Genomic DNA, 26,454 nt, shown 5'->3' on the forward strand with positions numbered 1-26,454 from the left:
ACAGGGACCACAAGCCAGCTGGCAAGTGACCGGGCCAACGCGTTGAGCCAAATCGTGCCAAAGGGCCCCACGCAGCACTCGTCGAGTGTGGAGGGCTGAACTTCGGCTCAGGAGTAGCTCAGGGTGGGGGCTTCTCAAACCCCGGTGTACAGCTTCGAGGGTCACTCGTGGGCTGCACGGTCAGCGTCTCGTGGTCACTTCAAGATGGCGTGCCCCACGCTTCCGGTCGCCTCCACGGGTCTCAGCTTTGCATGGACTGTGGATCGGGCTGTTAGAAGCTGGGCAGGCTTGATCTCGTCGATCTCAGTCGCTCGAGTTCCGGCGGGAACTGCAACTAAGTAGACGTCGAGGGCTGGATGGTGCCTGCTGCTGCAGGGTGGTCACTCCTTGACCACAAGGGAGATTCTTCGGGCTTCCACGTTGAGATGGAGGGCGAAGGGTCCAGAATATCGTTTCAAATGTTTCTTCCAGGAAATCTGATGTGCATTGGCACTGCTCCCACTCTTATTCGAATCTGGTGGGCGTGATTACCTGCTAGGTCCCCTCCTATGGGTGGGACCCAGGAAGTGGGTGGATACACCCCCTTCCTTTGATCCAGGCCGCCCTGGCACGAGGGCTGGGGTGCCCCAGAACCGGTTTGGCCGGATTATGCAAGGGGCAGCCTTGTGCGCCCCAGGCAGTGTCTGGTTTCTTTCAAACCTCCCTGCTACAATACACTATCTCCTGTCTGGAGGGCGGTGACACCCTCCTGTGACAGGAAACCCTTTGTCCAGGACCCCCTTGACTGGGTTTCGGTCAGCTCCAGGGGTCCAGACATTTGTCTGTGGCAGAGGCATCCATTTTGTGGATCTTAAGGCCTTTGGAGAAATCAACCGCATTAAAGTGAAGTAACATGTCTTACCCCTCTAGAGGGGTGGAATGCCATCCCCGTCGCCAGAACTGGCGAGGGGATGGTATTCCAAAGCGTATGACACCTTACACGACATGTTTTGATAAAGCCAAACCAAAGTTGCTAAATAACCGCGAGGATTATAAGGCACTTAATAGTATATGGTATGGCATTATCCTGAAACAGCTTAGGGATTTGTTCCCGACAGCTGCAGACAGGCTCAGCTCATGCTAGAGCTCCATCTCACATGAAACCACGCACTCTGCCTCCAGAATTGATGAGGCCTTCCATAGGAGTGGCTCACAGGTTAATATGTGTCCAGATATAGGTTTAGATATAGGTATACTATATCTAAGCAAGGGGTGTTTACACCACCTTACCCCAGCTGAGTGATCAGCCAGTTGTGTCAATTTAAGAACCAGCCAGGGGTGGCAAAAGATATGCTGCAGCCCCTGGTAGGCCTTGGTGGCTCCTATGCCCTGGGCACCTATAGTGCATTATACAGGGGCTGACAAGGAGTCCATTTCCAATTTGTGGTATGTACCTAGGGTACATGGAATCCATTTTACAGAGAGAGCAGATGGCCTGGGGCCCTGATTAGCAGGGAACCAGGTCAACTAAGTCAAAAAACCAGCTAAACACAGGCAAAAAATCTGGGGTAACCATAGTCAGGTAGCCACCTTCCTACAGTCAGGTAGTAGGTGGTTCCAGAATTGGAAACATCCCCTACCAGGCCAACTTCTCACAGGCTTCCACGTTGAGATGGAGGTCCAAGGGTCCAGAGTTTCGTTTCAAATGTTTCTTCCAGGAAATCTGATGTGCATTGGCACTGCTCCCACTCTTATTCCAATCTGGGGGGCGTGATTACCTGCTAGGTCCCCTCCTATGGGTGGGACCCAGGAAGTGGGTGGATACACCCCCTTCCTTTGATCCAGGCCGCCCTGGCACGAGGGCTGGAGTGCCCCAGAACCGGTTTGGCCGGATTATGCAAGGGGCAGCCTTGTGCGCCCCAGGCAGTGTCTGGTTTCTTTCAAACCTCCCTGCTACAATCCACTATCTCCTGTCTGGAGGGTTGTGAGAAGTTGGCCTGGTAGGGGATGTTTCCAATTCTGGAACCACCTACTACCTGACCAAACAATCCCTTATGGTGTCTGGTTGTAAGTCAACCTTATTAGACAAGCTATCCTAGGGGTAGCATGGACTAAGCAGCCTAAAGGCTTAACTTAAGAGGTCGTGTTAAGCGAGCTGTTTTACCACATACAATCCTGTAATACCAAATGAAAGGACACCACACAAGTATATATTATAAAAATATATGTGTTTATTACTAAAAACAATCCCCAGTATTCTTTATGAATAAAGGGGCACAAGCGTTAAATCAAAAGCACTGTTTAAACATACAAGTTGCACAATTATGGATGAGGGCGGGTGGCCACTCAAACCATATACTAAACAAGTGGTATAAGAGAGGCCACTCGAACAGTGGTTAGGCCTAGGGCCTAGGGAATCGCTGGGAGCAGTCAGGACAAGCAATGCTGAAGTCGGGAATGGCCCTCGGGATTCGGGAGATGTGCGGAAAGCGCACGCATGCACCAATGTTAACCAATGGTGCGTAAAAGTCAAAGAGTTAAAGTTTAAGGACACTTCCGCTGAACCTAGAGGAACAAAACTTAACACACAGACCCTAGAGGTGTGCACCAGTGTGGGAACACCGGCGGAGCAAAGTTACCTCACCCACAGGAAGTGGGTGCACAGGGTCGAAGTGGCGTCGGGTTTTGACACGCAGGCTCTTGGTGCTTGGAGATGAAAGGGCTGCAGGCGGGTTAAAGATGAAGTGTCCGGTGGAGTCCAAGGGTGGACTCAAGTTGTAGAGTACCTGAAAGCAGAGGGGACAGAGTCTGGGTCACTCAGTAGTGACCAGGGTGGAACCAGGACGGAACCAGGCAATGTCGGGCGCAATCAGGTGGTCGTCGAGGAGCTTCTCTCCGCTGTCACGTGGGCTCTGGGGCATCTGCGACGTCCAGGAGCAGGTCACGATCTGTCCCACGCAGGCTCTCACCGTCGGTGCAGTCGGCTTCAAGTTTGGAGCACACAAGCCTTGGTAAGAGCAATCCACGCAGGATCGGAAGATTGCTTCTCACTCGGACCAGGAAGGTCAGAGTCGGGGCTCCTTTTCAGGGGAGCTGGTGTGGATCTGGAGCAACCAGATTCACGAGTCTTCTTAGGTAGTTCGTCGGCACAGGGACCACAAGCCAGCTGGCAAATGACTGGGCCAACGCGATGAGCCAAATAGTGCCAAAGGGCCCCACGCAGCACTCGTCGAGTGTGGAGGGCTGAACTTCGGCTCAGGAGTAGCTCAGGGTGGGGGCTTCTCAAACCCCGGTGCACAGCTTCGAGGATCACTCGTGGGCTGCACGGTCAGCGTCTCGTGGTCAATTCAAGATGGCGTGCCCCACGCTTCCGGTCGCCTCCACGGGTCTCAGCTTTGCAGGGACTGTGGATCGGGCTGTTAGAAGCTGGGCAGGCTTGATCTCGTCGATCTCAGTCGCTCGAGTTCCGGCGGGAACTGCAACTAAGTAGACATCGAGGGCTGGATGGTGCCTGCTGCTGCAGGGTGGTCACTCCTTGACCACAAGGGAGATTCTTTGGGCTTCCACGTTGAAATGGAGGGCGAAGGGTCCAGAATATCATTTCAAATGTTTCTTCCAGGAAATCTGATGTGCATTGGCACTGCTCCCACTCTTATTCGAATCTGGTGGGCGTGATTACCTGCTAGGTCCCCTCCTATGGGTGGGACCCAGGAAGTGGGTGGATACACCCCCTTCCTTTGATCCAGGCCGCCCTGGCACGAGGGCTGGAGTGCCCCAGAACCGGTTTGGCCGGATTATGCAAGGGGCAGCCTTGTGCGCCCCAAGCAGTGTCTGGTTTCTTTCAAACCTCCCTGCTACAATACACTATCTCCTGTCTGGAGGGTGGTGACACCCTCCTGTGACAGGAAACCCTTTGTCCAGGACCCATTTGGTCGAGTTTCGGTCGACTGCAGGGGTCCAGACATTTGTCTGTGGCAGAGGCATCCATTTTGTGGATCTTAAGGCCTTTGGAGAAATCAACCGCATTAAAGTGAAGTAACATGTCTTACCCCTCTAGAGGGGTGGAATGCCATCCCCGTCGCCAGAACTGGCGAGGGGATGGTATTCCAAAGCGTATGACACCTTACACGACATGTTTTGATAAAGCCAAACCAAAGTTGCTAAATAACCGTAATAGTATATGGTATGGCATTATCCTGAAACAGCTTAGGGATTTGTTCCCGACGGCTGCAGACAGGCTCAGCTCATGCTAGAGCTCCATCTCACATAAAACCATGCACCCAGCCTCCAGGATTGGTGAGGCCTGACTATAGGAGTGGCTCACAGGTTTACATGTGTCCAGATATAGGTTTAGACATAGGTATACTATATCCAAGCAAGGGGTGTGTACACCACCTTACCCCAGCTGAGTGATCAGCCAGTTGTGTCAATTTAAGAACCAGCCAGGGGTGGCAAAAGATATGCTGCAGCCCCTGGTAGGCCTTAGTGGCCCCTATGCCCTGTGCACCTATAGTGCCTTCTACAGGGGCTGACAAGGAGTCCATTTCCAATTGGTATGTGCCTATAGCACATGTGTCATTAATTTAGTGAGAGAACAGCAGGCTGGGGGTCTGATCAGCAGGCCCACAGCCTCAGTAGTCGAAAACCAGTGAAGCAAAAAGCAAAAATTTGGGGTGACCATAGGATAGCAGACCCTACTCTCCTACACAACCCCCCCCCAAACGCAGGGACATTAAACTAACCTTGACCAGATAAGTCTTCATGTTCTAAGTGGAAGTACCTGGAGAGACCATCTGCATTACCATGGTCAGTCCCTGGGCGGTGCTCCACTGTAAAGTCCATCCCCTGTAGGGAAATGGACCACCTGAGCAGTTTGGGATTTTCACCCTTCATCTGATTAAGCCATAAGAGGGGCTTATGGTCTGTCTGCACCAGGAAGTGAGTTCCAAACAAGTAGGACCTCAACTTCTTTAATGCCCAAACCACAGCAAAGGCCTCCCTCTCAATGGCTGACCAACGTTTCTCTCTGGGAGTCAGCCTCCTGCTAATGAAAGCAATAGGCTGGTCTTGACCATCTTGATTAAGTTGTGAGAGCACAGCTCCCACCCCCAACTCAGAAGCATCTGTCTGAACAATGAACTGTTTGGAGTAGTCAGGACTCTTTAGGATAGGTGCAGAGCACATGGCCTTCTTCAGGTCTTCAAATGCCTTCTGACAGCTGACTGTCCACTGAACCTTTTTTGGCATCTTCTTGGATGTCAAGTCATTTAATGGTGTCACTATAGACCCATAGTTCTTCACAAACTTCCTGTAATACCCAGTCAGGCCCAAGAAGGCTCTGACTTGTGTCTGGGTAACTGGAGGAGCCCAGTCCTGTATGGCCTGGATTTTGCTTTCCAGTGGCTGAACCTGGCCTCCACCTACTAGGTGGCCCAGGTATACAACCTTACTCTGCCCTATCTGGCACTTAGTGGCCTTGATAGTTAGGCCTGCCTTTTGCAGGGCCTCCAAAACTTTCTTCAGGTTGATCAGGTGATCCTCCCAGGTGGAGCTAAAGACAGCAATATCATCTAGATAAGCTGCACAAAAGTCATCCAACCCAGTAAGGACTTGGTTCACCAACCTTTGGAAAGTGGCAGGTGCATTCTTCAAACCAAAGGGCATTACCACAAACTGATAATGTCCACTAGGGGTAGAGAATGCTGTTTTGGCTTTTGACTCCTCAGCTAGTCTGATTTGCTAGTAGCCAGCTGTCAGATCAAATGTGCTCAGAAACTTGGCAGAAGCCAATCTGTCAATGAGCTCATCTGCTCTTGGAATGGGGTGAGCATCTGTCCTAGTGACAGCATTGAGACCCCTGTAATCCACGCAAAACCTCATTTCTCTCTTTCCATCTTGGGTATGAGGTTTTGGCACCAGGACTACTGGGCTGGCCCATGGGCTCTCTGATGGCTCAATCACTCCAAGCTCCAACATCTTTTGCACCTCAGCCTTGATGCAATCCCTGACATGATCAGGTTGCCTGTAGATCTTATTCTTGACAGACAGACTGTCACCAGTGTCCACAACATGGGTACACCAGTCAGTCTGGCTGGGTGTGAGTGAAAACATTTGCCTGTGAGCCTGCAAAACCTGTCTGCAGTCCCTCTGTTGCTGGTCAGTGAGGCTGCCTGCCAAGGCTACTCCATCAACTGAACCATCATCAGGGTTCTGAGAAAGCAGGTCTGGGAGAGGGTCACTCTCTTCCTCCTGTTCCCCATCTGTGGCCATGAGCAAGCTCATGTCCTCCCTGTCCACAAATGCTTTCAAGCGATTCACATGGACTACCATGTGAGGGCTCCTGGGTGTTCCAAAGTCTACCAAGTAGGTGACTTCCCCCTTCTTCTCAATAATAGGATAGGGTCCACTCCATTTGTCTTGGAGTGCTGCTGGAGCCACTGGCTCCAGTACCCATACCTTCTGTCCTGGTTGGAACTCTACCAGCACAGCCTTTTGGTCATGCCAAGCTTTCTGTAATTCTTGGCTGGCCTCCAGGTTTTTGGATGCTCTTTCCATGTACTCAGCCATCCTGGAGCGGAGACCAAGTACATAGTCCACTATGTCTAGTTTGGGCTTTTTGAGAGGTAACTCCCATCCTTCCTTCACCAAACACAATGGACCTCTCACAGGGTGGCCAAACAAAAGTTCAAAAGGGCTGTAGCCAACCCCCTTCTGTGGGACCTCTCTGTAAGCAAAGAGCAGGCAGGGTAAAAGAATGTCCCATTTCCGCCTGAGCTTCTCTGGTAATCCTTTTATCATGCCTTTAAGGGTCTTGTTAAATCTCTCCACAAGCCCATTGCATTGTGGATGATATGGGGTGGTAAACTTATAGTTTACTCCACATTCCTTCCACATTGCTTTCAGATAGCTGGACATAAAATTCGTCCCTCTATCTGATAGTACCTCCTTAGGAAAGCCCACTCTTGAGAAAACTGCAATGAGGGCTTTTGCCACCACAGGTGCTGTGGTGGTCCTTAGGGGAATAGCCTCTGGATACCTGGTGGCATGATCCACTACCACCAGTATGAATCTGTTCCCAGATGCTGTTTGGGGGTCCATTGGACCCACAATATCAATTCCAACTCTCTCAAAGGGGACCCCCACCACAGGTAGTGGTATTAGGGGGGCCTTTGTTGTGCCACCTGACTTACCACTGGCTTGGCAAGTGACACAGGAGCGACAAAACTCCTTGACATCCTCTGACATGTGAGGCCAGTGAAAGTGTGGAACAAGCCTGTCCCACGTCTTGTTCTGGCCTAAGTGTCCTGCAAGGGGAATATCATGGGCCAAGGTAAGAAGGAATCCCCTAAACTGCAGAGGTATGACCAACCTCCTGGTCATGCCAGGCTTGGGGTCTCTAGCCTCTGAGTAAAGGAGTCCCTCATCCCAATACACAGTATGGGTACCTTTAGCATCCCCAGCAGCCTCAGCAGCAGCCTGCTGTCTGAGGGGTTCAAGGGAAGGGCAATCTAATTGAGCCTGCCTCAGGTCTGCCCTTGAGGGTCCCCCTGTCCCCAGAAACTCAACCTGGTCAGGTTCAAGTTCCTCTGAGACAGTCTCCTCTTGGACTGCAGAATCAGTTTCCTCTGAAACTTGATCCTCAACCTGGGGCAAGGTGGAAGGCTGGGCCTTTCCTCTCTTGCTCCTTCTCTTGGGTTGTGGCTGGTCTATTGTCTCAAGATCCACCACTGGTTCAGGAAGGCACTTCTTAGCCTGAGCCCTTGTCATGGCAAGGACATGCTCTGAAATCCCTAGCATTTCTGCATGAGTCCTGTACTCCACTTCTGACCATGCTGAGCTTTCAAGGTCATTGCCTAACAGACAGTCTACTGGTAGGTCTGCACTCACCACAACTTTCTTTAGGCCATCAACCCCTCCCCAGGAGAAGTTCACAACTGCCACACTATGGGAGGTAGTGGAGTTGCTGGCGTTGGTTACTAGGTAGCTCTCTCCTAGTACAATCTGCCCAGGGTCCACAAAGTCAGGTGTCACCATGGTGACACTGGCACATGTGTCCCTGTATGCTTGAGCCAGTTTCTCATTAATTAAGGGAGTCTGCCTGTATTTGCCCAGGTTAGTGGGGCTTACTGCAGTGGGCAACTCAATGTCCACATCATACAGGAGAACTGCCTGTGTAGGGACTCTGACTAGGCCAGATCCTACTTCAATACCCAGGGTCAACCCAGCTACACCCTTGGACTGTGTTCCACCACTGCTTACTGTACTTGGGGTTGCAGTTGCTTTAGGAGCTGTAGTGGTGGGAACTGGATTTGCCTTGGTGCACTCACTGCCCCAGTGTGAAACTGATTTGCAGGTATTACACCAAGGTGTCTTTGGACCTTTGTTCTTCTTCTTCTTGTTACCATTTTGGGAACCACCCTCCTTACTATTAGTTTGGGGGCCTGAAGACTTCTGGTCTTTTTCTTTATCTTTCTGATTCTGGTTACCACCCTTCTGGTCTGTTTTCTTCTGGTCACCACCTTGGTTCTGGGGTTTCTGCTTAATCCTTGTTCTGACCCATTTGTCTGCCTTCTTTCCCAATTCTTGGGGAGAGGTCAGATCAGAGTCAATAAGGTATTGATGCAACAGCTGGTTTGTACAGTTATTAAGGATCTGTTCTCTCATCATAAGATTGTACAATCCTGTATAGTCTGAAACTTTACTTCCCTGCAACCAACCCTCCAAAGCCTTAGTGGCACACTCCACAAAATCAGTCCAGTCTTGAGTCTGTGCTTTCTGGGTGTCTCTGAACAACAACCTGTATTGCTCAGTGGTTAGGCCATACCCTTCAATGAGAGCACTCTTCAAAACAGAGTAGTTTTTGGCATCCTCAGGTCTAACTGTGAGGAGCCTGTCCCTCCCTTTCTCAGAAAAGGAGTACCACAAAATTGCAGCCCACTGATTCTCAGGAACCTGCTGTACCATGCAGGCTCTCTCAAGAGCAGTCATCCATTTGTGGATGTCATCCCCTTCTTTAAAGGGGGGCACAATTTTGGTCAGGTTTCTATTATCATAGGCCCTGTCTTTTTCTCTTGGAAAATTGCTGCCACCAGTGACATCTAAGCCACTTAATTTCTGCTCTCTTGCCAAGGCAAGTCTAGCTTGAGCCAAGGCTACCTCCTCCCTCTCTATCTGGAGTTTGACAGCCCTCATTCTGGCCCTATGTTCTAGCTTTTGAGAAGCATTCATGCCTCTCTGTGATTCTCTGGAGGCACTAGAAAGATGAGAGTCCCCTGAGGGAGATCTCACTCTTCTGTTGCCTGGGAGAATAACATGTTGGGTTCTGGGGAGGTGCTGGCCCTCTCCATTCCCCAGTAGGTCCAAGTTGGCCTGGCTAAGCCTACCAACTGGAACCTGGCTACCCTGATCCTGTACTTCTAAGTCCTCAACATCTGAGTCCTCATCCAAGTCATCATCATCCTCCTCTTCAGGGGGATCAACTACAGGGGGGTTCCCTCCATTTCCTGTGTCTAGGGAAGCTGCTTTAGCCTTCTCTAAGTCATCCTGTTCTAGGATTTCTACCAGGATTAGGCAGGTGGGGCTTCTGCCCCTTTTTAACCCTCTTGCTTTGCACAAGGCAATCAAGTCTCTGCGGGTTAGTTTGTCATATCCAAAAGTTGCCTGGGTAGGGTCAACTGTCACAGGAGCAGACCCTGAGGCTTTTCCTGTGTCAGACATGGTTACTAGTGAGGTGTAAGTGGTGCACTTACCTACACTAAGTGTTTTCCTACTGTACCTTGCTAGTTAGTTGTAGTCAGGGTGTGCTAATCCCTTCAACCTACAACTACTAAGTTCAGTAGAACTTAATATGCTAAGCTTTTGATTTTATATGTACCTAGAGGTACTTGATGTGATCTTTCAATTTGATATAAAGATTGCAATGGTAAAACAACAGCAAGCTCAAATCCGCACCGCTGCTCACCAATGTGAGAAGTTGGCCTGGTAGGGGATGTTTCCAATTCTGGAACCACCTACTACCTGACCAAACAATCCCTTATGGTGTCTGGTTGTAAGTCAACCTTATTAGACAAGCTATCCTAGGGGTAGCATGGACTAAGCAGCCTAAAGGCTTAACTTAAGAGGTCGTGTTAAGCGAGCTGTTTTACCACATACAATCCTGTAATACCAAATGAAAGGACACCACACAAGTATATATTATAAAAATATATGTGTTTATTACTAAAAACAATCCCCAGTATTCTTTATGAATAAAGGGGCACAAGCGTTAAATCAAAAGCACTGTTTAAACATACAAGTTGCACAATTATGGATGAGGGCGGGTGGCCACTCAAACCATATACTAAACAAGTGGTATAAGAGAGGCCACTCGAACAGTGGTTAGGCCTAGGGCCTAGGGAATCGCTGCGAGCAGTCAGGACAAGCAATGCTGAAGTCGGGAATGGCCCTCGGGATTCGGGAGATGTGCGGAAAGCGCACGCATGCACCAATGTTAACCAATGGTGTGTAAAAGTCAAAGAGTTAAAGTTTAAGGACACTTCCGCTGAACCTAGAGGAACAAAACTTAACACACAGACCCTAGAGGTGTGCACCAGTGTGGGAACACCGGCGGAGCAAAGTTACCTCACCCACAGGAAGTGGGTGCACAGGGTCGAAGTGGCGTCGGGTTTTGACACGCAGGCTCTTGGTGCTTGAAGCTGAAAGGGCTGCAGGCGGGTTAAAGATGAAGTGTCCGGTGGAGTCCAAGGGAGGACTCAAGTTGTAGAGTACCTGAAAGCAGAGGGGACAGAGTCTGGGTCACTCAGTAGTGACCAGGGTGGAACCAGGACGGAACCAGGCAATGTCGGGCGCAATCAGGTGGTCGTCGAGGAGCTTCTCTCCGCTGTCACGTGGGCTCTGGGGCATCTGCGACGTCCAGGAGCAGGTCACGATCTGTCCCACGCAGGCTCTCACCGTCGGTGCAATCGGCTTCAAGTTTGGAGCAAACAAGCCTTGGTAAGAGCAATCCACGCAGGATCGGAAGATTGCTTCTCACTCGGACCAGGAAGGTCAGAGTCGGGGCTCCTTTTCAGGGGAGCTGGTGAGGATCTGGAGCAACCAGATTCACGAGTCTTCTTAGGTAGTTCGTCGGCACAGGGACCACAAGCCAGCTGGCAAGTGACCGGGCCAACGCGTTGAGCCAAATAGTGCCAAAGGGCCCCACGCAGCACTCGTCGAGTGTGGAGGGCTGAACTTCGGCTCAGGAGTAGCTCAGGGTGGGGGCTTCTCAAACCCCGGTGCACAGCTTCGAGGATCACTCGTGGGCTGCACGGTCAGCGTCTCGTTGTCAATTCAAGATGGCGTGCCCCACGCTTCCGGTCGCCTCCACGGGTCTCAGCTTTGCAGGGACTGTGGATCGGGCTGTTAGAAGCTGGGCAGGCTTGATCTCGTCGATCTCAGTCGCTCGAGTTCCGGCAGGAACTGCAACTAAGTAGACGTCGAGGGCTGGATGGTGCCTGCTGCTGCAGGGTGGTCACTCCTTGACCACAAGGGAGATTCTTCGGGCTTCCACGTTGAAATGGAGGGCGAAGGGTCCAGAATATCGTTTCAAATGTTTCTTCCAGGAAATCTGATGTGCATTGGCACTGCTCCCACTCTTATTCGAATCTGGTGGGCGTGATTACCTGCTAGGTCCCCTCCTATGGGTGGGACCCAGGAAGTGGGTGGATACACCCCCTTCCTTTGATCCAGGCCGCCCTGGCACGAGGGCTGGAGTGCCCCAGAACCGGTTTGGCCGGATTATGCAAGGGGCAGCCTTGTGCGCCCCAAGCAGTGTCTGGTTTCTTTCAAACCTCCCTGCTACAATACACTATCTCCTGTCTGGAGGGCGGTGACACCCTCCTGTGACAGGAAACCCTTTGTCCAGGACCCATTTGGTCGAGTTTCGGTCGACTGCAGGGGTCCAGACATTTGTCTGTGGCAGAGGCATCCATTTTGTGGATCTTAAGGCCTTTGGAGAAATCAACCGCATTAAAGTGAAGTAACATGTCTTACCCCTCTAGAGGGGTGGAATGCCATCCCCGTCGCCAGAACTGGCGAGGGGATGGTATTCCAAAGCGTATGACACCTTACACGACATGTTTTGATAAAGCCAAACCAAAGTTGCTAAATAACCGTAATAGTATATGGTATGGCATTATCCTGAAACAGCTTAGGGATTTGTTCCCGACGGCTGCAGACAGGCTCAGCTCATGCTAGAGCTCCATCTCACATAAAACCATGCACCCAGCCTCCAGGATTGGTGAGGCCTGACTATAGGAGTGGCTCACAGGTTTACATGTGTCCAGATATAGGTTTAGACATAGGTATACTATATCCAAGCAAGGGGTGTGTACACCACCTTACCCCAGCTGAGTGATCAGCCAGTTGTGTCAATTTAAGAACCAGCCAGGGGTGGCAAAAGATATGCTGCAGCCCCTGGTAGGCCTTAGTGGCCCCTATGCCCTGTGCACCTATAGTGCCTTCTACAGGGGCTGACAAGGAGTCCATTTCCAATTGGTATGTGCCTATAGCACATGTGTCATTAATTTAGTGAGAGAACAGCAGGCTGGGGGTCTGATCAGCAGGCCCACAGCCTCAGTAGTCGAAAACCAGTGAAGCAAAAAGCAAAAATTTGGGGTGACCATAGGATAGCAGACCCTACTCTCCTACAAGGGTGGTGACACCCTCCTGTGACAGGAAACCCTTTGTCCAGGCCCCATCTGCTGAGTTTCGGTCAACTGCAGGGGTCCAGACATTTGTCTGTGGCAGAGGCATCCATTTTGTGGATCTTAAGGTCTTTGGAGAAATTAACCGCATTTAGTAAAGGAACATGTCTTACCCCTCTAGAGGGGTGGAATGCCATCCCCGTCGCCAGAACTGGCGAGGGGATGGTATTCCAAATCGTATGACACCTTACACGACATGTTTTGATAAAGCCAAACCAAAGTTGCTATTTAACCGCGAGGATTATAAGGCACTTAAGAGTATATGGTATGGCATTATCCTGAAACAGCTTAGGGAGTTGTTCCCGACAGCTGCAGACAGGCTCAGCTCATGCTAGATGTGAGAAGTTGGCCTGGTAGGGGATGTTTCCAATTCTGGAACCACCTACTACCTGACCAAACAATCCCCTTATGGTGTCTGGTTGTAAGTCAACCTTATTAGACAAGCTATCCTAGTGGTAGCATGGACTAAGCAGCCTAAAGGCTTAACTTAAGAGGTCGTGTTAAGCGAGCTGTTTTACCACATACAATCCTGTAATACCAAATGAAAGGACACCACACAAGTATATATTATAAAAATATATGTGTTTATTACTAAAAACAATCCCCAGTATTCTTTATGAATAAAGGGGCACAAGCGTTAAATCAAAAGCACTGTTTAAACATACAAGTTGCACAATTATGGATGAGGGCAGGGGGCCACTCAAACCATATACTAAACAAGTGGTATAAGAGAGGCCACTCGAACAGTGGTTAGGCCTAGGGCCTAGGGAATCGCTGGGAGCAGTCAGGACAAGCAATGCTGAAGTCGGGAATGGCCCTCGGGATTCGGGAGATGTGCGGAAAGCGCACGCATGCACCAATGTTAACCAATGGTGCGTAAAAGTCAAATAGTTAAAGTTTAAGGACACTTCCGCTGAACCTAGAGGAACAAAACTTAACACACAGACCCTAGAGGTGTGCACCAGTGTGGGAACACCGGCGGAGCAAAGTTACCTCACCCACAGGAAGTGGGTGCACAGGGTCGAAGTGGCGTCGGGTTTTGACACGCAGGCTCTTGGTGCTTGAAGCTGAAAGGGCTGCAGGCAGGGTGAAGACGAAGTGTCCGGTGGAGTCCCAGGGTGGACTCAAGTTGTAGAGTACCTGAAAGCAGAGGGGACAGAGTCTGGGTCACTCAGCAGTGACCAGGGTGGAACCAGGACGGAACCAGGCAATGTCGGGCGCAATCAGGTGGTCGTCGAGGCGCTTCTCTTCGCTGTCACGTGGGCTCTGGGGCATCTGCGACGTCCAGGAGCAGGTCACGATCTGTCCCACGCAGGCTCTCACCGTCGGTGCAGTCGGCTTCCGGTTTGGAGCAAACAAGCCTTGGTAAGAGCAATCCACGCGGGATTGGAAGATGGCGTCTCACTCGGACCAGGAAGGTCAGAGTCGGAGCTCCCTTTCAGGGGAGCTGGTGTGGATCTGGAGCAACCAGAATCACGAGTCTTCTTTTGTAGTTCGTCGGCACAGGGACCACAAGCCAGCTGGCAAGTGACCGGGCCAACGCGTTGAGCCAAATCGTGCCAAAGGGCCCCACGCAGCACTCGTCGAGTGTGGAGGGCTGAACTTCGGCTCAGGAGTAGCTCAGGGTGGGGGCTTCTCAAACCCCGGTGTACAGCTTCGAGGGTCACTCGTGGGCTGCACGGTCAGCGTCTCGTGGTCACTTCAAGATGGCGTGCCCCACGCTTCCGGTCGCCTCCACGGGTCTCAGCTTTGCAGGGACTGTGGATCGGGCTGTTAGAAGCTGGGCAGGCTTGATCTCGTCGATCTCAGTCGCTCGAGTTCCGGCGGGAACTGCAACTAAGTAGACGTCGAGGGCTGGATGGTGCCTGCTGCTGCAGGGTGGTCACTCCTTGACCACAAGGGAGATTCTTCGGGCTTCCACGTTGAGATGGAGGGCGAAGGGTCCAGAATATTGTTTCAAATGTTTCTTCCAGGAAATCTGATGTGCATTGGCACTGCTCCCACTCTTATTCGAATCTGGTGGGCGTGATTACCTGCTAGGTCCCCTCCTATGGGTGGGACCCAGGAAGTGGGTGGATACACCCCCTTCCTTTGATCCAGGCCGCCCTGGCACGAGGGCTGGAGTGCCCCAGAACCGGTTTGGCCGGATTATGCAAGGGGCAGCCTTGTGCGCCCCAGGCAGTGTCTGGTTTCTTTCAAACCTCCCTGCTACAATACACTATCTCCTGTCTGGAGGGCGGTGACACCCTCCTGTGACAGGAAACCCTTTGTCCAGGACCCCCTTGACTGGGTTTCGGTCAGCTCCAGGGGTCCAGACATTTGTCTGTGGCAGAGGCATCCATTTTGTGGATCTTAAGGCCTTTGGAGAAATCAACCGCATTACAGTGAAGTAACATGTCTTACCCCTCTAGAGGGGTGGAATGCCATCCCCGTCGCCAGAACTGGCGAGGGGATGGTATTCCAAAGCGTATGACACCTTACACGACATGTTTTGATAAAGCCAAACCAGAGTTGCTAAATAACCGCGAGGATTATAAGGCACTTAATAGTATATGGTATGGCATTATCCTGAAACAGCTTAGGGATTTGTTCCCGACGGCTGCAGATAGGCTCAGCTCATGCTAGAGCTCCATCTCACATAAAAACCATGCACCCAGCCTCCAGGATTGGTGAGGCCTGTCTATAGGAGTGGCTCACAGGTTTACATGTGTCCAGATATAGGTTTAGACATAGGTATACTATATCTAAGCAAGGGGTGTGTACACCACCTTACCCCAGCTGAGTGATCAGCCAGTTGTGTCAATTTAAGAACCAGCCAGGGGTGGCAAAAGATATGCTGCAGCCCCTGGTAGGCCTTAGTGGCTCCTGTGCCCTGTGCACCTATAGTGCATTCTACAGGGGCTGATAAGGAGTCCATTTCCAATTGGTATGTACCTAGGGTACATGGAATCCATTTTACAGAGAGAGCAGATGGCCTGGGGCCCTGATTAGCAGGGAACCAGGTCAACTAAGTCAAAAAACCAGCTAAACACAGGCAAAAAATCTGGGGTAACCATAGTCAGGTAGCCACCTTCCTACATAACCCCCCCCCAAACGAAAGGAGATAAGGCTATCCTTGGCCAGGTAAGCCTATATTGCCTGAGTGGCCATACAAGGAAGTACCTGCACTAGCATGGGTACCCCCTGTCTCATGGTCCACTAAGCAGTCCCTCACCCTTTGGGTATTAGAGGGTCTCCACCATAGGGAATCACTACCTTGGGTGTGTTTACGCAAAGTTAAAGGCTGGTTTGGATATGGAGTATTGAGGTTAGGCTCTACTAAGTTAGGGCTTGGCTTCCTCCAATTATCTTCCACCAGGTGTGCCTTTCTTTCTTTAACTGAGTTGCACTGTGCTCTCAGGGTCAACCTCTGGCTACCTAAAGCTGGAGGCTGGGTCCCTCTGTTTGGCTTGCTGGAGGGACAGTTCAGGTTTGGGCCCTTTGGGTCCCAGGTTTGGCTGTGCCCAACAGAATCCATCTGGGGGAGGTCCCTAACTGTTTTTAAGGGGGCTCCCTCAGGAGTTTTTAAAGTTTTCACCTTACTAGGGCTACTAGTTTTGGTGCACCTAATCTTCTGATGGGGGTGCTTTAATTGACAGGGGGCCCTCTGGGTCTCACTGTCCTTCTTGTCCTCTGCAGCCCTGGGCTGGCTAAGGCAAGGGAGAGAGGGGCAGGTTACCTGCTCCAGACTGGGTCCCACCTGAGAAGGGTCCACTGACATCAGAGGTTCTGTCAGGCTAGGCCCAACCACCTCTGGGGCAGTTCCTTCATCAGGGGTAAGATCAGTTCCCTGAGGAGGCTGATCCTGTCCTAAAGTCTGGTGAGGGGGAGATTTCTCTTCCTCCTCCATGCTCTCAGTTTGTGTGGAGTTATCCATCATTTCAGGTTTCACAACACACGTGTCAGTTTGAGTTTGGGCTGTGGCCATCACAGCCCCACCAACCTTTTCAGGAGGAGACTCAGTTTGGGTTTCTGCTGTTATCATAACAGCTTTGCTATTCTGTTCAGGAAGAGCTTTTGCTAAAGATGGGGCAGGGAGTATTTCCGCCCTACCAACCTTTTCAGGAAGGACATCTTGAATTGGGGCTGTAGCCATTACAGCCCCACTAACCTTTCCGTTGGAATTTACCATTCTAGAATGGATTTCCTGTTCAACCCCAGCCCAGGCTGAGATTTCTAAATCATTACCCAGTAGACAGTCTACAGGCAAGTTTGGGGACACTGCCACTCTCTTTGGGCCAGTGACACCTCCCCAGCTGAGACTTACTACTGCCATGGGATGATTTGTTTGGATGCCATCAATGTTTATTACCTGGTATGTGGCACCAGGTAAAAGTTGCTTAGAGGGGACTATGCCATCAGCCACCATGGTGATGCTAGCCCCTGTGTCTCTAAAAGCTTCAACTCTTAAACCATTGATGATGGGTTCTTGTCTATACTTGCTCAAAGTATTTGGGCAAGCAGAGAAGTTGGCAAACCCCATGCCAGCCTCATAAACAAGATCATTGGGTGATGGGGACCTGGATAGGCCAGGGTCCACCTGATTTCCAAAAGTAAACCCACCCAGATTCCTGGGTGTGCTTCCACTTCCTGGGGGATTACTGCTGACAGTAACAGGAGGTGTTGAAGCTGGCTTTGGAGGTATATTTTCTTTATTGTTATTCTTGGGACAACAGCTGTCTGTTTTGTAATGCCCCACCTGTTTACAGGGATAACAATAGGGTTTTTTCTCAGTTGAAGAAGTGTCTTGGGACCCACCCCCATCCTTGGAGTTTTGGGGCCCTGGGGAAGTCTTTTCTTTACTTTTATCCCCACCCTTATCTTGAGGCTTGGTAGACTCCTTCTTCTGGTTACTGTCCTGATTCTTAGGCCTAATCCTGGTTCTGACCCATTTGTCTGCCTTCTTTCCCAATTCTTGGGGAGAGGTCAGATCAGAGTCTACCAGGTGCTGGTGTAAGAGCTGGTTCTGACAATTACTTAGGATCTGCTCCCTCATAATCAAATTATACAATCCTGTAAAGTCATGTACTTTGCTGCCATGTAGCCAACCCTCCAGAGCCTTAGTAGCACAATCTACAAAATCAGTCCAGTCCTGAGTCTGTGTCTTCTGGGTGTCTCTGAACTTGAACCTGTACTGTTCAGTGGTTAAGCCAAACCCATCTATCAGAACACTCTTCAGGACTTTGTAATTGTTTGCATCCTCATGTCTGACAGTGAGGAGCTTGTCCCTCCCTTTCTCTGAAAAGGAGTACCATAAGATTGCTGCCCACTGTTCCTCAGGAACCTGCTGTACCATGCAGGCTCTCTCAAGAGCAGTCATCCATTTGTGGATGTCATCCCCTTCTTTGAAGGGGGGCACAATCTTTGTCAGGTTTCTACTATCATAGGACCTGGGTTTCTCTTTAGGAATATTGCTGCCACCAGTGGCATCTAAGCCACACAATTTCTGCTCTCTTGCCAAGGCAAGTTTAGCTTGAGCTAAGGTAAGCTTAGCTTGACTCAGGGCTACCTCCTCTCTCTCTATCTGGAGTCTGACAGCCCTCATTCTAGCCCTATGCTCAGCTTTCTGAGAAGCACTCATGCCTCTCTCTGATTCTCTGGAGGCACTAGAAAGATGAGAGTCCCCTGAGGGAGATCTCACTCTTCTGTTGCCTGGGAGAATCACATGTTGGGTTCTGGGGAGGTGCTGGCCCTCTCCATTCCCCAGTAGGTCCAAGTTGGCCTGGCTAAGCCTACCAACTGGAACCTGGCTACCCTGATCCTGTACTTCTAAGTCCTCAACCTCTGAGTCCTCATCCAAGTCATCATCATCCTCCTCTTCAGGGGGATCAACTGCAGGGGGGTTCCCTCCAGTTCCTGTATCTAGGGAAGCTGCTTTTGCCTTCTCTAAGTCATCCTGTTCTAGGAGTTCTACTAGGATTAGGCAGGTGGGGCTTCTGCCCCTTTTTAACCCTCTTGCTTTGCACAAGACAATCAAGTCTCTGCGGGTTAGTTTGTCATATCCAGAAGTTGCCTGGGTAGGGTCAACTGTCACAGGACTAGACCCTGAGGCCTTTCCTGTGTCGGACATGGTTACTAGTGAGGTGTAAGTGGTGCACTTACACTACTAAGTTCAGTAGAACTTAATATGCTAAGCTTTTGATTTTATATGTACCTAGAGGTACTTGATGTGATCTTTCAATTTGATATAAAGATTGCAATGGTAAAACAACAGCAAGCTCAAATCCCACCGCTGCCACCAATGTGAGAAGTTGGCCTGGTAGGGGATGTTTCCAATTCTGGAACCACCTACTACCTGACCAAACAATCCCCTTATGGTGTCTGGTTGTAAGTCAACCTTATTAGACAAGCTATCCTAGTGGTAGCATGGACTAAGCAGCCTAAAGGCTTAACTTAAGAGGTCGTGTTAAGCGAGCTGTTTTACCACATACAATCCTGTAATACCAAATGAAAGGACACCACACAAGTATATATTATAAAAATATATGTGTTTATTACTAAAAACAATCCCCAGTATTCTTTATGAATAAAGGGGCACAAGCGTTAAATCAAAAGCACTGTTTAAACATACAAGTTGCACAATTATGGATGAGGGCAGGGGGCCACTCAAACCATATACTAAACAAGTGGTATAAGAGAGGCCACTCGAACAGTGGTTAGGCCTAGGGCCTAGGGAATCGCTGGGAGCAGTCAGGACAAGCAATGCTGAAGTCGGGAATGGCCCTCGGGATTCGGGAGATGTGCGGAAAGCGCACGCATGCACCAATGTTAACCAATGGTGCGTAAAAGTCAAATAGTTAAAGTTTAAGGACACTTCCGCTGAACCTAGAGGAACAAAACTTAACACACAGACCCTAGAGGTGTGCACCAGTGTGGGAACACCGGCGGAGCAAAGTTACCTCACCCACAGGAAGTGGGTGCACAGGGTCGAAGTGGCGTCGGGTTTTGACACGCAGGCTCTTGGTGCTTGAAGCTGAAAGGGCTGCAGGCAGGGTGAAGACGAAGTGTCCGGTGGAGTCCCAGGGTGGACTCAAGTTGTAGAGTACCTGAAAGCAGAGGGGACAGAGTCTGGGTCACTCAGCAGTGACCAGGGTGGAACCAGGACGGAACCAGGCAATGTCGGGCGCAATCAGGTGGTCGTCGAGGCGCTTCTCTTCGCTGTCACGTGGGCTCTGGGGCATCTGCGACGTCCAGGAGCAGGTCACGATCTGTCCCACGCAGGCTCTCACCGTCGGTGCAGTCGGCTTCCGGTTTGGAGCAAACAAGCCTTGGTAAGAGCAATCCACGCGGGATTGGAAGATGGCGTCTCACTCGGACCAGGAAGGTCAGAGTCGGAGCTCCCTTTCAGGGGAGCTGGTGTGGATCTGGAGCAACCAGAATCACGAGTCTTCTTTTGTAGTTCGTCGGCACAGGGACCACAAGCCAGCTGGCAAGTGACCGGGCCAACGCGTTGAGCCAAATCGTGCCAAAGGGCCCCACGCAGCACTCGTCGAGTGTGGAGGGCTGAACTTCGGCTCAGGAGTAGCTCAGGGTGGGGGCTTCTCAAACCCCGGTGTACAGCTTCGAGGGTCACTCGTGGGCTGCACGGTCAGCGTCTCGTGGTCACTTCAAGATGGCGTGCCCCACGCTTCCGGTCGCCTCCACGGGTCTCAGCTTTGCAGGGACTGTGGATCGGGCTGTTAGAAGCTGGGCAGGCTTGATCTCGTCGATCTCAGTCGCTCGAGTTCCGGCGGGAACTGCAACTAAGTAGACGTCGAGGGCTGGATGGTGCCTGCTGCTGCAGGGTGGTCACTCCTTGACCACAAGGGAGATTCTTCGGGCTTCCACGTTGAGATGGAGGGCGAAGGGTCCAGAATATCGTTTCAAATGTTTCTTCCAGGAAATCTGATGTGCATTGGCACTGCTCCCACTCTTATTCGAATCTGGTGGGCGTGATTACCTGCTAGGTCCCCTCCTATGGGTGGGACCCAGGAAGTGGGTGGATACACCCCCTTCCTTTGATCCAGGCCGCCCTGGCACGAGGGCTGGAGTGCCCCAGAACCGGTTTGGCCGGATTATGCAAGGGGCAGCCTTGTGCGCCCCAGGCAGTGTCTGGTTTCTTTCAAACCTCCCTGCTACAATACACTATCTCCTGTCTGGAGGGCGGTGACACCCTCCTGTGACAGGAAACCCTTTGTCCAGGACCCCCTTGACTGGGTTTCGGTCAGCTCCAGGGGTCCAGACATTTGTCTGTGGCAGAGGCATCCATTTTGTGGATCTTAAGGCCTTTGGAGAAATCAACCGCATTACAGTGAAGTAACATGTCTTACCCCTCTAGAGGGGTGGAATGCCATCCCCGTCGCCAGAACTGGCGAGGGGATGGTATTCCAAAGCGTATGACACCTTACACGACATGTTTTGATAAAGCCAAACCAGAGTTGCTAAATAACCGCGAGGATTATAAGGCACTTAATAGTATATGGTATGGCATTATCCTGAAACAGCTTAGGGATTTGTTCCCGACGGCTGCAGATAGGCTCAGCTCATGCTAGAGCTCCATCTCACATAAAAACCATGCACCCAGCCTCCAGGATTGGTGAGGCCTGTCTATAGGAGTGGCTCACAGGTTTACATGTGTCCAGATATAGGTTTAGACATAGGTATACTATATCTAAGCAAGGGGTGTGTACACCACCTTACCCCAGCTGAGTGATCAGCCAGTTGTGTCAATTTAAGAACCAGCCAGGGGTGGCAAAAGATATGCTGCAGCCCCTGGTAGGCCTTAGTGGCTCCTGTGCCCTGTGCACCTATAGTGCATTCTACAGGGGCTGATAAGGAGTCCATTTCCAATTGGTATGTACCTAGGGTACATGGAATCCATTTTACAGAGAGAGCAGATGGCCTGGGGCCCTGATTAGCAGGGAACCAGGTCAACTAAGTCAAAAAACCAGCTAAACACAGGCAAAAAATCTGGGGTAACCATAGTCAGGTAGCCACCTTCCTACACTAGAGCTCCATCTCACATAAAACCACGCACCCTGCCTCCAGGATTGATGAGGCCTTCCATAGGAGTGGCTCACAGGTTTACATGTGTCCAGATATAGGTTTAGATATAGGTATACTATACCTAAGCAAGGGGTGATTACACCACCTTACCCCAGCTGAGTGATCAGCCAGTTGTGTCAATTTAAGAACCAGCCAGGGGTGGCAAAAGATATGCTGCAGCCCCTGGTAGGCCTTGGTGGCCCCTATGCCCTGAGCACCTATAGTGCATTATACAGGGGCTGACAAGGAGTCCATTTCCAATTGGTATGTGCCTATAGCACATGTGTGTGAGAAGTTGGCCTGGTAGGGGATGTTTCCAATTCTGGAACCACCTATTACCTGACCACACAATCCCTTATGGTGTCTGGTTGTAAGTCAACCTTATTAGACAAGCTATCCTAGGGGTAGCATGGACTAAGCAGCCTAAAGGCTTAACTTAAGAGGTCGTGTTAAGCGAGCTGTTTTACCACATACAATCCTGTAATACCAAATGAAAGGACACCACACAAGTATATATTATAAAAATATATGTGTTTATTACTAAAAACAATCCCCAGTATTCTTTATGAATAAAGGGGCACAAGCGTTAAATCAAAAAGCACTGTTTAAACATACAAGTTGCACAATTATGGATGAGGGCGGGTGGCCACTCAAACCATATACTAAACAAGTGGTATAAGAGAGGCCACTCGAACAGTGGTTAGGCCTAGGGCCTAGGGAATCGCTGGGAGCAGTCAGGACAAGCAATGCTGAAGTCGGGAATGGCCCTCGGGATTCGGGAGATGTGCGGAAAGCGCACGCATGCACCAATGTTAACCAATGGTGCGTAAAAGTCATAGAGTTAAAGTTTAAGGACACTTCCGCTGAACCTAGAGGAACAAAACTTAACACACAGACCCTAGAGGTGTGCACCAGTGTGGGAACACCGGCGGAGCAAAGTTACCTCACCCACAGGAAGTGGGTGCACAGGGTCGAAGTGGCGTCGGGTTTTGACACGCAGGCTCTTGGTGCTTGAAGCTGAAAGGGCTGCAGGCGGGTTAAAGTTGAAGTGTCGGTGGAGTCCAAGGGTGGACTCAAGTTGTAGAGTACCTGAAAGCAGAGGGGACAGAGTCTGGGTCACTCAGCAGTGACCAGGGTGGAACCAGGACGGAACCAGGCAATGTCGGGCGCAATCAGGTGGTCGTCGAGGAGCTTCTCTCCGCTGTCACGTGGGCTCTGGGGCATCTGCGACGTCCAGGAGCAGGTCACGATCTGTCCCACGCAGGCTCTCACCGTCGGTGCAGTCGGCTTCAAGTTTGGAGCAAACAAGCCTTGGTAAGAGCAATCCACGCGGGATCGGAAGATTGCTTCTCACTCGGACCAGGAAGGTCAGAGTCGGGGCTCCTTTTCAGGGGAGCTGGTGTGGCTCTGGAGCAACCAGATTCACGAGTCTTCTTAGGTAGTTCGTCGGCACAGGGACCACTAGCCAGCTGGCAAGTGACCGGGCCAACACGTTGAGCCAAATAGTGCCAAAGGGCCCCACGCAGCACTCGTTGAGTGTGGAGGGCTGAACTTCGGCTCAGGAGCAGCTCAGGGTGGGGGCTTCTCAAACCCCGGTGCACAGCTTCGAGGGTCACTCGTGGGCTGCACGGTCAGCGTCTCGTGGTCAATTCAAGATGGCGTGCCCCACGCTTCCGGTCGCCTCCACGGGTCTCAGCTTTGCAGGGACTGTGGATCGGGCGGTTGGAAGGCAGGCAGGCTTGATCTCGTCGATCTCAGTTGCTCGAGCTCCGGCGGGAACTGCAACTAAGTAGACGTCGAGGGCTGGATGGTGCCTGCTGCTGCAGGGTGGTCACTCCTTGACCACAAGGGAGATTCTTCGGGCTTCCACGATGAGATGGAGGGCGAAGGGTCCAGAATTGCGTTTCAAATGTTTCTTCCAGGAAATCTGATGTGCATTGGCACTGCTCCCACTCTTATTCCAATCTGGGGGGCGTGATTACCTGCTAGGTCCCCTCCTATGGGTGGGACCCAGGAAGTGGGTGGATACACCCCCTTCCTTTGATCCAGGCCGCCCTGGCACGAGGGCTGGAGTGCCCCAGAACCGGTTTGGCCGGATTATGCAAGGGGCAGCCTTGTGCGCCCCAAGCAGTGTCTGGTTTCTTTCAAACCTCCCTGCTACAATACACTATCTCCTGTCTGGAGGGCGGTGACACCCTCCTGTGACAGAAAACCCTTTGTCCAGGACCCATTTGGTCGAGTTTCGGTCGACTGCAGGGGTCCAGACATTTGTCTGTGGCAGAGGCATCCATTTTGTGGATCTTAAGGCCTTTGGAGAAATCAACCGCATTAAAGTGAAGTAACATGTCTTACCCCTCTAGAGGGGTGGAATGCCATCCCCGTCGCCAGAATTGGCGAGGGGATGGTATTCCAAAGCGTATGACACCTTACACGACATGTTTTGATAAAGCCAAACCAAAGTTGCTAAATAACCGTAATAGTATATGGTATGGCATTATCCTGAAACAGCTTAGGGATTTGTTCCCGACGGCTGCAGACAGGCTCAGCTCATGCTAGAGCTCCATCTCACATAAAACCATGCACCCAGCCTCCAGGATTGGTGAGGCCTGACTATAGGAGTGGCTCACAGGTTTACATGTGTCCAGATATAGGTTTAGACATAGGTATACTATATCCAAGCAAGGGGTGTGTACACCACCTTACCCCAGCTGAGTGATCAGCCAGTTGTGTCAATTTAAGAACCAGCCAGGGGTGGCAAAAGATATGCTGCAGCCCCTGGTAGGCCTTAGTGGCCCCTATGCCCTGTGCACCTATAGTGCCTTCTACAGGGGCTGACAAGGAGTCCATTTCCAATTGGTATGTGCCTATAGCACATGTGTCATTAATTTAGTGAGAGAACAGCAGGCTGGGGGTCTGATCATCAGGCCCACAGCCTCAGTAGTCGAAAACCAGTGAAGCAAAAAGCAAAAATTTGGGGTGACCATAGGATAGCAGACCCTACTCTCCTACAAGGGTGGTGACACCCTCCTGTGACAGGAAACCCTTTGTCCAGGCCCCATCTGCTGAGTTTCGGTCAACTGCAGGGGTCCAGACATTTGTCTGTGGCAGAGGCATCCATTTTGTGGATCTTAAGGTCTTTGGAGAAATTAACCGCATTTAGTAAAGGAACATGTCTTACCCCTCTAGAGGGGTGGAATGCCATCCCCGTCGCCAGAACTGGCGAGGGGATGGTATTCCAAATCGTATGACACCTTACACGACATGTTTTGATAAAGCCAAACCAAAGTTGCTATTTAACCGCGAGGATTATAAGGCACTTAAGAGTATATGGTATGGCATTATCCTGAAACAGCTTAGGGAGTTGTTCCCGACAGCTGCAGACAGGCTCAGCTCATGCTAGAGCTCCATCTCACATAAAACCACGCACCCTGCCTCCAGGATTGATGAGGCCTTCCATAGGAGTGGCTCACAGGTTTACATGTGTCCAGATATAGGTTTAGATATAGGTATACTATACCTAAGCAAGGGGTGATTACACCACCTTACCCCAGCTGAGTGATCAGCCAGTTGTGTCAATTTAAGAACCAGCCAGGGGTGGCAAAAGATATGCTGCAGCCCCTGGTAGGCCTTGGTGGCCCCTATGCCCTGAGCACCTATAGTGCATTATACAGGGGCTGACAAGGAGTCCATTTCCAATTGGTATGTGCCTATAGCACATGTGTGTGAGAAGTTGGCCTGGTAGGGGATGTTTCCAATTCTGGAACCACCTATTACCTGACCACACAATCCCTTATGGTGTCTGTGAGAAGTTGGCCTGGTAGGGGATGTTTCCAATTCTGGAACCACCTACTACCTGACCAAACAATCCCCTTATGGTGTCTGGTTGTAAGTCAACCTTATTAGACAAGCTATCCTAGGGGTAGCATGGACTAAGCAGCCTAAAGGCTTAACTTAAGAGGTCGTGTTAAGCGAGCTGTTTTACCACATACAATCCTGTAATACCAAATGAAAGGACACCACACAAGTATATATTATAAAAATATATGTGTTTATTACTAAAAACAATCCCCAGTATTCTTTATGAATAAAGGGGCACAAGCGTTAAATCAAAAGCACTGTTTAAACATACAAGTTGCACAATTATGGATGAGGGCGGGTGGCCACTCAAACCATATACTAAACAAGTGGTATAAGAAAGGCCACTCGAGCAGTGGTTAGGCCTAGGGCCTAGGGAATCGCTGGGAGCAGTCAGGACAAGCAATGCTGAAGTCGGGAATGGCCCTCGGGATTCGGGAGATGTGCGGAAAGCGCACGCATGCACCAATGTTAACCAATGGTGCGTAAAAGTCAAAGAGTTAAAGTTTAAGGACACTTCCGCTGAACCTAGAGGAACAAAACTTAACACACAGACCCTAGAGGTGTGCACCAGTGTGGGAACACCGGCGGAGCAAAGTTACCTCACCCACAGGAAGTGGGTGCACAGGGTCGAAGTGGCGTCGGGTTTTGACACGCAGGCTCTTGGTGCTTGAAGCTGAAAGGGCTGCAGGCCGGGTGAAGACGAAGTGTCCGGTGGAGTCCAAGGGTGGACTCAAGTTGTAGAGTACCTGAAAGCAGAGGGGACAGAGTCTGGGTCACTCAGCAGTGACCAGGGTGGAACCAGGACGGAACC

The sequence above is a fragment of the Lissotriton helveticus genome (assembly GCF_964261635.1).
Source record: "Lissotriton helveticus chromosome 1_1 unlocalized genomic scaffold, aLisHel1.1 SUPER_1_unloc_60, whole genome shotgun sequence".
NCBI classification, from domain to species: domain Eukaryota; kingdom Metazoa; phylum Chordata; class Amphibia; order Caudata; family Salamandridae; genus Lissotriton; species Lissotriton helveticus.